Source organism: Gopherus evgoodei, chromosome 1 (genome assembly GCF_007399415.2).
Source record: "Gopherus evgoodei ecotype Sinaloan lineage chromosome 1, rGopEvg1_v1.p, whole genome shotgun sequence".
NCBI lineage: Eukaryota > Metazoa > Chordata > Testudines > Testudinidae > Gopherus > Gopherus evgoodei.
The window spans coordinates 115616128-115630958 of NC_044322.1; the positions used below are offsets into that span (position 1 = coordinate 115616128).

General features: G+C 40.5%; 1 long non-coding RNA gene across 1 annotated transcript in view; it reads right to left on the reverse strand.

Annotated features, from left to right (window-relative positions):
• The window catches only part of LOC115646179, a 28399-nt gene extending 13959 nt beyond the window's left edge, over window positions 1–14440 (reverse strand). Inside the window, exons 1-2 of the long non-coding RNA XR_003998960.1 lie at window positions 14342–14440; window positions 11893–12004 (exon numbers count right to left, since the gene is read on the reverse strand). This is a non-coding gene — a long non-coding RNA (uncharacterized LOC115646179). The remainder of the gene's footprint in view (window positions 1–11892; window positions 12005–14341) is intronic.
• Between the last annotated feature and the right edge of the window lie 391 nt (window positions 14441–14831).

A 14831-nucleotide genomic window follows, 5' to 3' on the forward strand; every position in this document is an offset into this window, starting at 1 on the left:
GATGAACACGCCAGCACAACCATGTATGTTTCAGAGAAAATTATTTTATAAATCTTTTGGAGGTTTCTTTTGTTTTCATTATTATTTGAATGGGACTATTTTTGTGTCCCTCTACCTGCAGAGATAGGTGTCTTAGTTATCATAAATTAAATTGAACAGAGCTTAGAGAGAGCCAGTTAACGCTCCCTCTCCCTCCCCCCACCCCCAGTCCATCTCTTAAACACTCACATGACCTAATTTAATATCTCTGTACACAAAACTCAATATTCTAAATACCAGATATCTCCAGACCTTCCACAGCTAGAAGCAGGTGCTTCTGTGACACTCACTGAGAAATCTGGATTCTCCTCTTTTTCACAGAAACAAAATCCCATTTCTATCCCTTAAGGACAATGACATAATAGACTTCAAAGCTGTGATACTTTTATGTACAGAAAAGGTCTATCACTCCATGACTTAATATGCTGCCCATTCTGGGCCTCAAACAGATGTCATTTTTGAGGGAAATTCTTCACATAAGACAAAAAGGAGGAGAAAACATTACTATGGTAGGTTTCTTTTATTTAAAAAAGGCTGCTGTTAGAAGTTCCTCAGGGAATTGGAATGTTGGAATACACCTGGGTGGTGTGGTTTCTCTCATCCCTGAGACACATAATGCAAGGATTTAATACAAATAAAATATATTTACTATATTTTAAGTTAAATTAGTTCAGCAGAGGGAAGTTGCATAGCTTTCTGGTATATGGCTTCTGACAGCATAAAGTTTATTATTATAATATGGAGATATACCTATCTCACAGAACTGGAAAGGACCTTCAAATGTCATTGAGTCCAGTCCTCTGCTTTCACACCAGGACCAAGTACTGATCCTACATGGCCCCCTGAAGGATTAAACTCACAATCCTAGGTTTAACAAGCCAATGCTCAAACCACTGAAATATCCCTCCCCTAGTGAGTTAGGTGTTAGGTAAGTGATGTAGCCACTCTATCATGGCAGCAGCTTCCAAAGACATCAGGCGCATCCATCCACCAAGACAATAAAGAGAACTCTCCATGACCAAATGGCATGCTGATTGTTCTTGAGCTTCACAGAGGCTAGATGGGGAGCTCAAGAAGCCCCAGTTAAACCACCCATGGCCACAATCTATTCTGTCATAATGAAGAAGAATCTTTCAGGTCATATGGTTGTTCTGGGGGGCATGCTGTGAGCTGATCTGAAGAGACTAGAGGATGTGGATCTAACTTATCGATTTGGCAAGAAGTGTAACATTCACCCAAAATATAGTCCTGCACAATCTGTTGTTGCTGTTCCTTAGAAAGGTTGTATCTGATGTACTGTCTGAGAGGCTCAACTATTTCAGAAAAGGGGCATCTTGACTTAAGCCAGCATTTTTTTTTATGTGGAACTGAGATTGAATTGTGAAGTCAGCTGTCTTGATAGTTGTCTGTGTGCAGTAATGTGACCAGTGTCCTGCCTTCATGCCTAATCGCTGGGGTACCAATTCCAGCCAGGACCAGAAGTTTGAACACTGGCGTTTCAGTCCTTTGAACAGGGCTAAGGCAAAATCAGCTAGTGTCTAAAACATGAAACTTGGTATGTATACAGCTCTCATTGAAAACCAGTGCCCCTTTGCAGTTTGGGGATTTTTGTTTTTTTAAATCACATCTCAGCATGCTCTGTGGTTTAACTAAGATTTTATAAGAGCCTAATAAGGCTTATCCCATTTTGTAAAAACACTGCCCATTTTCTCTGCACAATCTGCCAGGGGTTGCTGCTTAAGCAATTTGCATGGGATGAATGTAAATATCTCATTGAAACTCAAGATTGGTACAAGCCTCATAATTCATATGTTCATTTTGAACCCATACTCCCTTATTGTGAAAGAGCTGTTTGGGATGTTTGGTTCAGGCTATTACCAAGATAGGAGTCATTTGCAGAATTGTAGATATAGATGAGTTTGAAATTTTGAACATCCCCAGAGTTTTCTTTAGGTAAATGGTTTTGGCTCAGGCCCATCTCTAATTGAAACACTTACAACAAAAATGTACAAATACTCCATTAATGCAAGTAAAATGTCATTAGCGTGGAATTTCTTTTCTTTCATAAACTTCATCATAAAAGTAAAGGGTGACCGAATAGATTTTGTTCCTGGGCTGGTAAAATTTTGTGACAGTTTTGCAAGGCTGTTTTCTCCAGATAAATCAAGAAGAGCAGCAAAAGAGGAAACTTATTGTTCCACATTTCATTTGCCCGAGTACTCTGTGAACTGCAGAACTTAACTGGGACCATTAAACATCAACATCAATAAGCAAAGGTAACTAAAAAAATCTTTAAAAACAAAGCCTGGAAATGAAATTAAAAATGTACACTGATTAAATATATTGTGTAATTGCTGTTTACAGTATGTTGTCAAAATGCCACATACTGGGTGTGTGTTATGTGGTGATGCTGTTGGACCATAACATTTTTCCTTTTACCTGATTTTATTTAGGATTATTTCAATGCAATATAACATTGCACTAATTTGCCTTTTTGCATTTAGTATTTTAGTATAAATATATATTATATATTATAACAATATATATCCTTCCTCCAAATTGACAATAAATACACAATAGCTAACTTTCTGTAGTGCAGTAATGATGATGCATGACACTTGTGTTTATTATTATGTATTTACATTGTTAAGAAAAGTGACATGTGATGAATCTTTGACTTTTAACTAATAACTTAAAAAGGTAAATTAAATTGACTAACTTATTCCTACTCCACAAAAACAATGATTTAGCATTTGCTGGTGCCTTTTTGTGAACGGTTGAATGTAATGCTAATGAAAGAATAGTGTCTGGTTGGTGTATCAGGCAATGCAACTATGTAATTTGCCAAAGGGCCAGGTGTTTGCTTTTCTTTGACAGAGTGGTTACTGTGCTGTGAATATTTGACCTTTGCTTTAAAGTTTTGGTTTATAATATAATGTTGATAATGTCTCCAGAGCAGATTTGCCTGGGCTGCTGAAAGAAAGCGGCAAACCTTTTTTCTTTTTTAATTCTGACAAAAACAACAGTACAAAAAGAGAGATGTATTTTAAAGGTTAAAAATATTAGGCTGCTGTGCTTTTTACACACACACACACACACACACACACACACACACACACACACACACACACACACACAGAGGTAGCAAGGCATTATGCACTGACATCCATCCAAAAACGAGGCTTTGTCATGACCTGCACGCAGTTGAGCACCAGGGAAGCCATGAGCAGCCTGTCCCTCTGATTATATGGTCTATGGAGAACAAGGGATTTAAAATAAATGGAGCCAACATTAGCTGTTGGTTTAAGTAGGATTGGTTGGCTATTGCCAGAATTTACAATACAAAAGGACGTCCATTGCCAGCATTTGAAATATAATGGGGTCTTGCCAAAAAGCATGATTGGCCTGAGTCAGAGCTCCTTAGTACTGTTTCTGGGAAAGGCACTTTTCAAAGGAGGGACTGGGGTTATTGTACACAGTGTAATTACAATGTGTGGCTAAGTACTAAATCCTTCTTCCCACAAAAAGCCACTAACAAAGCTGGCTGAATAGCCGCTATCTACTCTTCTGTCTGACTTGTAAAATGCGAATAAACCTTTTCCAAGCTTGACACTAATCACAGTATTCCATCCTTCTCGGTGCCTTGAAGATTCATGGGAAATGGAAAGGAGACAATACTACATGATGCCTCTTTATTACAAAACCATGGTAGGGACTCCATTGTAGAAGTATAAAACACTTCTTATGATCAGTCTGATTTCTGACACCTCCTCTGACTTCCACAAGTGTCTTTCCCACTTCAACTATGTCGTCTGCTGCCAGAGAAAATGTTTTGGGAGTGGGGATGAAGGGGCAGAGTTTGAGGAAGATTTGACCCATCCTTTATGGAAGAATAATATTAAATAATAAATAATAACAATTAGAATAATTATAAAGCTACATTTTGCACTGTCTGTATCAAGACCAGAGTGTTCTAGGAAGCTGAACTGCCAAGTGTGATGACTAACAACAACAAAAGTAGACAAAGTGCAAAAAAAAAGTGACCATTTTGTCAAAATTCTTTTTATATTTTTTCAGTGAAATTAGAAATAGTCAACTATCAAAATTTTGAACCTTAAAAATATTCTACCAGCTCTGTAGTATTAGAAAACCACATCACAAAAGTGTGAAAATGTCATCAAAACTTTCTAGGTGATGGTCAGAAACTAAAAATACTGATAAAATTTGTTGAAAATTTGAATTTTAGAAAATGTTGATCAGTTGTGGTCATGACACTTACATATTTTTACCCGTTCATGTGTTTAAGCAGCTCTGCTGGAATTTCAGGCATCCAGCTGCAGTGGGAGGAGCAAGCAGCAAATTCCTCTGCTATGTCTCCTCCTGGCCACTTAGGACCATTGTGATGTTTGTAAGCAGGCAGCCAGTCTCTCTCTCTTCCTCTTCTGTCAGTGGCACTGCTCCCTCCAGTAGGAAGCAGAATGATATAGAAGGGATGGAGAGACAGAGGAAGAAGACAGGCAGCAACACTCACAATTAGGGCCTTCCAAGCTTGTTGCCACGGTAAGTACGCAGTCACACTGTAATCACCCTCCTGAGGGGTCAGTGGAGGAGAAATCTAGTTAAGAACTTTACAAATACTAATTAGTCAGCAAAGACACTCCTTAAATAGACACTATCATTTTTTACCTGGGGCCCAAATGCATGAGCTCCACATTTTGCCACATCCCAACCTGCCTAGTAATTGAGAGTCACAAAGACAACTTCCAAGTCTGGGTCTCCCAGTCACTGGAACAACTTAAGTATATTGTTTATTTAAAAAAAAATCATATCTATAGTGTGCAAATTCCATTTTAAGTAGACAAAGTCCTAATAGGGCCAGAACATGTTGAACATTCATCAAAAACAAAATTAGAACAGGATTCTGTACCACAAATACAAATTAAAGCCATCTGCCAATTTTGTAAAATACTTCACCTAAAGATCTTGTAATTTTTCTTGTAATCTGAATATAAAAGGCAACCTACCTCTTAAACAACCTTTCTTTGATGAGTTTAGTAGGAATCATATTTTCTAGTAACTGCTCACCATCCGAGAACTATCTCCTTGCTGATGTTTTGCTTCAAAGAGAACATTGGTAACATGTTTGCAGAGAACGGCCACACTTTTTGTACTATTTATTAGTTTGTTTTAGGTCAATGGAGAGCTTCTGAAACATATATTTTCCTTTTTATCTTATAAACCGTCAGAGAGTTCTCAAATAAGCACAATTTACAGTTTGTTATCCTAAAATAAAATCATGATATATTCCTAAATTGATAGAAATTGCATAGCACCAAATGAGAATTACGGATTTTTTATTCTCTCTTTTATACATGCCTGTCTCTATGTCTATAAACATATGTTTGCACATACTGTGTATTGATAGATTAACATATAAAATTACAATATTGCATTTGCAACACTGTACTTAACCTTGTGTCTGCATTTTTACTTCAGGGGTTTATATCTCAGCCATAAAATTATCTGTAGGCTGAAACTTGGCATAGATTGTCAAGCTAGGATTTTTTTATTTCTTAATTTTTTTGTAAAATTAGAAGAAAATTTCTAGTGAACACTCTCTCTCCTCATCATTTCCTCACTCCCTTGCAGAGCCAAAAGAGGCTTGGGGAAAGATCCTGAACGGTGTCAATTTGGCATAGCTGGACTGTATTCCATGGACCTAGGGTAATTTTCACCAGACTTCTGTCTTTTGAAATGAAATGTTGCAATCCATTAGCCATAAAGGTGGAATACATCATTTGTCTATTTTCGATCATTTAAAGAACACATATTTCCTTTAAATCATCATCTTTGTGCATGTAGGACAGCCTTGCTTACCAAAAAATCCATACTGAATTTTAGCATAAAATATTAGGTTAAATTGAGTAAGGAGCAAAACTCATCCCTAACTCCAAGTAGCTGCTTTTGGTGTTTGGGAGCCATGCAAGAGTTTCTGCAATAGGTTTCTGGTGTCTCCCATGCCTCCTCTCCTGTCCCTTGTGCATCGTCTTTCTGCCCCCTGCTTCCATGGAAAAGGGGCTAGATTTGTTTCTTTACTGCATATATGTGATAATAATACCAGCCTCAAACTACCATAGTTGCTCAGATCAATGATTTGCATAGTTCAACTGCTACCTTCAATTTGCTAACTTTACATGTTAGCGTTTATAGCAATAGAGCTTAAACATTTAAAAGGAAACAGCGTGGCCTATTGGGCAAAACATTGACTTTGAAAACATCACAAAGTGCAATGCAGCTTTACTCAGATGTGCATGGAGAAAACCTGTTGAGGACACAGAACACATATTTCTAACACAACTGTTTTTGTACACATATGTCATCAGCCAATCTCTCTGGTAAACAATAAATATATGTAAACACTGTACACAGAACACAAAAATAATCAGTATACCCGGCATGATAAATTCTGCCCTCTGCTAATGGATGTGGTGCAGGACGTGGAGACTGAGTCTCCCCCTGCATTAGGTGGTAGGTAGATCCTACCATAGCTCAGAAGAGTGGGACAGAGACGAGCCAGGCCTGCTGATAGTGGGGGGCAGAGTGAGGGCAGCCAGCTTCAGCTGTGTTACTGAGCATGCTTAGTCCGTGTGCTTAGACAAAATGCAGAGATAAAATTTCTCAGTACTTTAAATGACTGCTTCATGGAGCAGCCGGTATGAGAACTCACAAGGGGAGAGGCAACTCTAGATTTAATCCTGAATGGAGTACAAGAGCTGGTCCAAGAGGTAACTATAGCCAGACCGCTTGGAAATAGTGACCATAATACAACAGCATTCAACATCCCTATGGTAGGAAGAACATCTCAACAGCCCAACACTGTGGCATTTGATTTCAAAAGGGGGAACTATGCAAAAATGAGGGGGTTAGTTAAACAGAAGTTAAAAGGTACAATGACTAAAGTGAAATCCTTGCAAGCTGCATGGCCGCTTTTTAAAGACACCATAATAGAGGCCCAACTTCAATGTATATCCCAAATTAAGAAATACAATAAAAGAACTAAAAAAGAGCCACTGTGGCTTAATAACCATATAAAACAGGCCTGCACAACATACGGCCCACGGGCTGCATGCAGCCCGTGGAGGCTCATTGTGCGGCCCACGACGGGGAATCAAAGGGCTTTGGGCTGCCCTCAGTGGTGGGGAGCCCAGAGCTCTTTAAATCTCAGTCGTGGCCAGGACTCAAAGGGCTCTGGGAGGCCAGCTGTGGCGGGGAGCCCAGAGTCCTTTAAATCTGAGCTGTGGCCGGGATTCAAAGGGCTCTGGGCTGCCTGCAGCCTCGGGGAGCCCAGAGCCCTTTCAATCCCAGCCGCGGCCGGGATTCATAGGGCTCTTAGCTGCCCGCAGCGGCGGGGAGACCAGAGCTCTTTATATCTCAGCCGTCTCAGCCACGGCCGGGATTCAAAAGGCTCTGGGCTGCCCGCAGCAGCGGGGAGCCTAGATCTCTTTAAATCTCAGCCGCGGCTGGGATTCATAGGGCTCTGGGCTGCCTGCAGTGGCGGGGAGCCCAGAGCCCTTTAAATTTCAGCCGCGGCCGGGAATCAAAGGGCTCTGAGATGCCCACAGAGATTCCTGGCCGCGGCTGAGAGTTAAAAGGCTCAGGGCTCCCCGGGGGCTGCAGGCAGCCCAGAGCCCTTTGAACCCCAGCCAGCAGCTCCAGCGGATGGGCTAGGGCTAGGATTTAAAGGGCTCGGGCTCCCCTCTGTGGCAGAAGTTCTAGTCCCTTTAAATCCCTGCCCCAGCACCGCAAAGCTCCGGTTTCCCCCAGCCGCCAGAGCCCCAGGCCCTTTAATTTGCCCCTGAGGGCTCCCAGCCACCTCTTCAGCTGGGAGCCCCTGACTGATTTAAAATCAAGTATCACCTCCCCACCTCCCAACCTTTCTTTTTGGCCCACAGCTGTTTTGATGGGGCAGCGCTGGGGAAGGAGGGTTTGTTTCTGCAGGGCTAGGCGGTGCTGGAGCGGGGTGTTTCCCTGAGCTGAAAGGTCCTGGTGGGGGGGGAGTGTTTCCACAGGGCTGGGGGTTTTCTTTGGAGTAATGTAGCCCTTACCACTTTACGAGTTGTGCAGGCCTGATGTAAAAGAAGCAGTGAGAGAGAAAAAGACTTCCTTTAAAAAGTGGAAGTCAAATCCTAGTGAGGCAAATAGAAAGGATCATAAACACTGCCAAATTAATTGCAAGAGTATAATAAGAAAAGCCAAAGAGGAGTTTGAAGAACGGCTAGCCAAAAACTCCAAAGGTAATAACAAAATGTTTTTTAAGTACATCATAAGCAGGAAGCCTGCTAAACAACCAGAGGGGCCCCTTAATGATCGAGATACAAAAGGAGCGCTTTAAGATGATAAAGTCATTGCAGAGAAACTAAATGGATTCTTTGCTTCAGTCTTCATGGCTGAGGATGTTAGGGAGATTCTCAAACCTGAGCTGGCTTTTGTAGATGACAAATCTGAGGAATTGTCACAGATTAAAGTGTCACTAGAGGAGGTTTTGGAATTAATTGATAAACTCAACATTAACAAGTCACTGGGACCAGATGGCATTCACCCAAGAGTTCTGAAAGAACTCAAATGTGAAGTTGAGGAACTATTAAGTAAGATTTGTAACCTGTCCTTTAAATCGGCTTCGGTACCCGATGACTGGAAGTTAGCTAATGTAACACCAATATTTAAAAAGGGCTCTAGAGGTGATCCTGGCAATTACAGACTGGTAAGTCTAACGTCAGTACCGGGCAAATTAGTTGAAACAATAGTTAAGAATAAAATTGTCAGACACATAGAAAAACATAAACTATTGAGCAATAGTCAACATGGTTTCTGTAAAGGGAAATCATGTCTTACTAATCTATTAGAGTTCTTTGAAGGGGTCAACAAACATGTGGACAAGGGGGATCCGGTGGACATAGTATACTTTGATTTCCAGAAAGCCTTTGACAGGTCCTTCACCAAAGACTGTTACATAAATTAAGCTGTCATGGGATGAAAGGGAAGGTCCTTTCATTGATTGAGAACTGGTTAAAAGACAGGGAACAAAGGGTAGGAATTAATGGTAAATTCTCAGAATGGAGAGGGGTAACTAGTGATATTCCCCAAGGGTCAGTCCTAGGACCAGTCCTGTTCAAGTTATGCATAAATGATCTGGAGAAAGGGGTAAACAGTGAGGTGGCAAAGTTTGCAGATGATACTAAACTGCTCAAGATAGTTAAGACCAAAGCAGACTGTGAAGATCTTCAAAAAGATCTCACAATACTAAGTGACTGAGCAACAAAATGGCAAATGAAATTTAATGTGGATAAATGTAAAGTAATGCACATTGGAAAAAATAACCCCAACTATACATACAATAAGATGGGGGCTAATTTAGCTACAACGAGCCAGGAAAAAGATCTTGGAGTCATCGTGGACAGTTCTCTGAAGATGTCCAAGCAGTGTGCAGAGGCAGTCAAAAAAGCAAACAGGATGTTAGGAATCATTACAAAGGGGATAGAGAATAAGACTGAGAATATATTATTGCCTTTATATAAATCCATAGTATGCCCACATCTCAAATACTGTGTACAGATGTGGTCTTCTCACCCATATGAGGAAAGATTAAAGAGGCTAGGATTCTTCAGCTTGGAAAAGAAGAGACTAAGGGGGGATATGATAGAGATATATAAAATCATGAGTGATATGGAGAAAGTGGATAAGGAAAAGTTATTTAATTATTCCCATAATACAAGAACTAGGGGTCACCAAATGAAATTAATAGGCAGCAGGTTTAAAACAAATAAAAGGAAGTTCTTCGTCAAGCAGCGCACAGTCAACTTATGGAACTCCTTACCTGAGGAGGTTGTGAAGGCTAGGACTATAACAGTGTTTAAAAGAGAACTGGATAAATTCATGATGGTTAAGTCCATAAATGGCTATTAGCCAGGATGGGTGAGGAATGGTGTCCCTAGCCTCTGTTTGTCAGAGGATGGAGATGGGCAGGAGAGAGATCACTTGATCATTGCGTGTTAGCTTCACTCCCTCTGGGGCACCTGGCATTGGCCACTGTCGGTAAACAGATACTAGGCTAGATGGACCTTTGGTCTGACCTGATATGGCCGTTCTTATGTTCTTATTTGTGAGCATATGATCATGCTCAGTGGAAGCCAAGCAGTATGCGTCTTCTCTGGAGTGGGAGGTAGCTAGGACATGTTACTTTTCCCCATGAGGTATGATCTGATGCAAAAGGTGATGAGTCCAGCCTCCTAGCAGGCTAGTGCATATGCTGCAGTATGTTCTGGCTGAGAACAGAACAGGATGCACTTCGTTCCTGCTCAGAAGCAAAGCACAGTATGTGCCACATCACAAGCCTCCAGCCTGTCATGAGGTATCTTGCTCTGCAGCAGCCAGATGTTCTTTGCAAGTGTGCTTGATCAAACTCCTTGTGCCAACTACTTCCAACAACAGGCATTATTAGCCTTAACATGTAACATATGTGCACTCAATAGAATAATGCACATAGCTAAATAGGTGTAAGGCATGTGCTTTAATACAAGCCTAAGTATTGATAGAACAGAATTGATCAATCAGACTAAATAACGTGTTGCATCACTTTCCATAAAGCATTTTATTTGTCTTCATTCAACATTGAAGCCTCAAATAAATTCATGTATCTAATGTATTTTAATTAAGCAGAGGACGGATAAAGAGTTTTCCTCTCAGAATCCCCAGCTGTACTCTACTGCTCTCATCAATGGGAGCAAAACTAAGAAATCTCCTTCACTGTTAACAGTAATTTTAGCTACGGTAATTTATTTTCATTCCATTTCCATAATAGTGGGATATTGGTTCATTATTGACCAAAACAGCTTTATATGTATAATAAACTAGATCACCAAGACCAACTGTTTGCATGTACCACTGGAGGTCTCATCAAAGAACTGACCCAGCCTGATCCACTTAGCTTTGAGATCACAGCTCACATTTTATAGATTGGCCAGCTGTAGCATTATAGAAGCTCTGAGTGTTTTCTTGGAGAGCCAAGGACATAATGTATGCATTTTCGCCTATCCCATGACTTAGAACAATAGTTTCATGTCACATTGTCTGTTAGGTGGGTAAGTGGTGACTATGAAATACTGTAAATCACTAAGGGTATGGGTACACTGCAATAAAACACCCATGCCAGCTGACTTGGGCTCATGGGGCTCAACTTGTGGGGCTGTTTAATTTTGATGTAGATGTACTGGCTCAGGCTGCAGCCCGAGCTCTGGGATCCTCCCATCTTGCAAGGTTTTAGAATCAGGGCTCCAGACGAAGCCCAGATATCTAGACTGCAGTTAAGCATCCCCCCAGCCTGAGCCTCATGAGCCTGAGACGGCTGGCATGGGTCAACCGTGGGTTTTTAATTGAGTGTAGACTTACCCTAACTGTTCAAGAGAGGAAGGCAAAGATGTGCTTATAATCAGAAAATAATATATCTAACAAAACATTCAGTTTTCCAACTATGAAGTTGATTAAACATTTTTCCTAAAGAAAAAAAATAAAGAAACAGTTTCCGTGTGCCCCCCTCCCCTGAATCAGCAAACTCCTTTGCCCACATCAAATTAGTCCACTGTACAGGCAAAGCTATGCTGTACTCATTTGTTAGAAATTGGCCTTACACAATGAGTAATATGGTAATAGTTGTTGGACTCCTGGCTCTTCTGTATGCTTTCTCAGAGTCTTCAAATGGAGCCAGTATGCTTTCCAGGAAAATACAAATTCAAAAACCAAGCAAACAACTGTCCCAAAAGTCATTGCAAAGTCACTCTCAGTCATATTCTGACCTACCTGTTTGGTCATGTACTGGATGGAAATCAGTTGTCTTAGAATGATGTTGGTCAGCTCCTTGAAGCATCCTCCAAAATGTCTCCATTATCTCCTTTAACGAGGGCAGACTCATCTGCAAGTGATGGACATTACAGAATTAATTCGCTTGTAAGTTTAGGATAATTAACGTTAAGAGATTAATCTGTATAAATGAGTTTTTCCCCAATAACGACTCTTAGATAGCAAGCAAAGAGACATGCTAAGAACAAGGAAAGAGTTTAGAATACTGTTTCGGGGGAGACTTTCAAAGACAGAAGTGGTAATTATGCAACTAATTGTCATTGAAAGTCATCAGGAGTTGCGCACCTCACTGTAATTTGTCCTTTTGAAACCCTGTCTCTAAAATGCTAAATTTTTTGCTTGATTTGAATAAGGTCATTATTCAGATACCACAGTGTAATGTGTTTAAAGGAAAGAAATAGATGGCTAGATAGATAATCTAAGCATTTTCTTAGAACTGTAAATTGTTGTATGCTAGTTATACTGAATTAGATAGTCCCGTAACACATTCATGAATAGCTCCTCCTGAATAGCTACTGAAAGATACTTTGAAATCACCTGGTAAGGTCTATGGCTGGAGTTTGTAGAAGAAAAGGGATTTAAATAACTTATAATTTTTAAAGCAGGATATGAAGGAAAGTATGTGACCAGGAAATGTAAGGATATTTGAAGTCTAGAGAAAGCAAGGTTGGAAAGTGAGAGTGGGAAAAGGACACAAAGGGAGAATTAAAAAGAGAGAGACTATGCAGATCACAAGAAGGAGGGGGAGATGAGAGCAAAAATATAGTCAGAGGCAGGACTGTGTGGAGCCTTGAATGTGAGGCTGAGTAGCTTGAATTGTATATGGTAAAATACAGGGAGCCAGTGAAGGTACCTAAGTTGGGAGGAGATGGGTTAATAAAGCCCAGAAACAGAACTCTCTAACTCAGCTCTCATTTATTGTATTAAATTAGCCTAATAAGTTCATACATCTCACATAATGCACCTATAGTAAGTATTTAATGCATGGAGGAAAATGTTTCCCTGACCCACTTGTGCAGAGCCGGATTAACCTTTTGTGGACCCCAGTGCCTGGACATGGCCCTGCCCCTTCCCCTACCCCCCCCCCCCACTTGAATGGGGGGGCTGAGAGGAACGAATAGCAGGTAGGATCTTGGAAGGAAGCGACTAAGCAGGGGCGGTGCCTCGGGGCAGAGTGCAGGAGGAGCCGGGGGCGGCAGGGCCATGATCTGAGCACCGCAGCCCCTGGTGCCATTGTAAATCTGTACTGCACTTGTGATCAATATGGCTTGAAACATGAGGACTCATAGCACATCCGTCTGGCCCCTATGAAAGATGTACATGAAAGGTGCATGTGCTCTGCTTGTGTATGTACAGTATACTTCTAAATACTGCACTGATCTTTCTGAAAATCTACAGTGATAGAAATTAAAAAACCTTCCAGCAGGACCCTTGGGCCCTTGTGGAGTCCTACTAGGGTGACCAGACAACCCAATAATATTGAGATTGTTTCAATATTAGAGGCTTTGTCTTATATATGCAACTATACCCCAACCACCACCAGGAAAAAAGTGTCCTGATTTTTCACATTTGCTATCTGGTCACCCTAAGTCACAATGACCACAGTGGGATTCTGCAGGGATTCAAGGGTCCACACTAGTGCTTCCTATTGCAGGACCATGGCAAGAACAAAATCAGCCTTTTGCTTTAGGGAGTGGCTGACTAGTGTAAGCCAAAGCAATGATGGGTTTTGCAAAGAACTTTAGATGCTTTACAATAAATCTGGATGGATGTGCTTAAAAATCCCATAAGAGTTTTAAAAAAAATCTGTATGTGTTTTCTCAAGTAACTATTTAAAGCATATTAGAGTTTATTTAATTGTACTGGGATTTTTCAAAGCATATCAGGGCAAAACAGCAGACTATAGGCCCCAATATGCTAATTAATAGATAGCTAGAACCCTGAAATAAACCTGCAACACTTCATTAATCAAACAGTAATTGAATTGGCACAGTACTTCTGTGCAAACTATATATAGATTGAAATACCAGTCTTGACAAGGGTGAGGGCAACTTTCTTCACAATAGTATGTTTTTGGACATTGAATTTACGTTGTTCAGTGGGTAGTTGGCCTTCATATTTCATTTTCTGCACAGAAAATCCCACATGACTGAGCCCAGTGAAATATTCCACATGCTGCCATGGTCTTTGAGGTAAGTACTTTTCAATGGCGACAAGATCAGCTCAGTGCAAAAGAACAAATCAGAACTGATACATTTACTTCGTCATCTAAAGACATCTGCCAATTAATGTTGTAAAATAACAGTGTTGCACAGATGTTTCATTTGGTAAGTTTATACTTGACTGTTTGAAAGCTAACTATCTGGAGATTTAACTGACAAATACTTACAGCTTTGCTTATGAAAAATGAAACAATAAATTTTCCTGCAAAATTGATGAAGTATAATTCTGGACCTTGATTGCCCATAGTAAGAACTCAGTGAGGAGCTGATTGCCCCTAAAGGAAGAGAACAACAAAAAAGGTACTTTAAGCTGTTTGCTATGAAGTGATCATTAAGTAAATACCCATGCTGTTGTGTGAGCTTCCGTGAGTCACTTGGCCTCTGGGTCTCTGTTCTCCTTCCCATGAATGTCAGTGAGATTGTTTGCAATCTTAAAGTTAAGTACTTGTTTAAGTGTTTTACTGAACTGGGTCCTGAGTACCTGCCAGTTTTCAAGTCTCCATCATCTTCTGCTGAGGTGCTAGGGCTGGTCTAAAAAGATTGTAATTTCTGTTTTGTCTTAGCTGAATTTTATTCACTCCTTCTGTGCTTGCAGCCATTTTGATGAAGCTTTCAGAAAAAAAAAATCCACTGCAAGCAAGCATATCAAATTTCAGA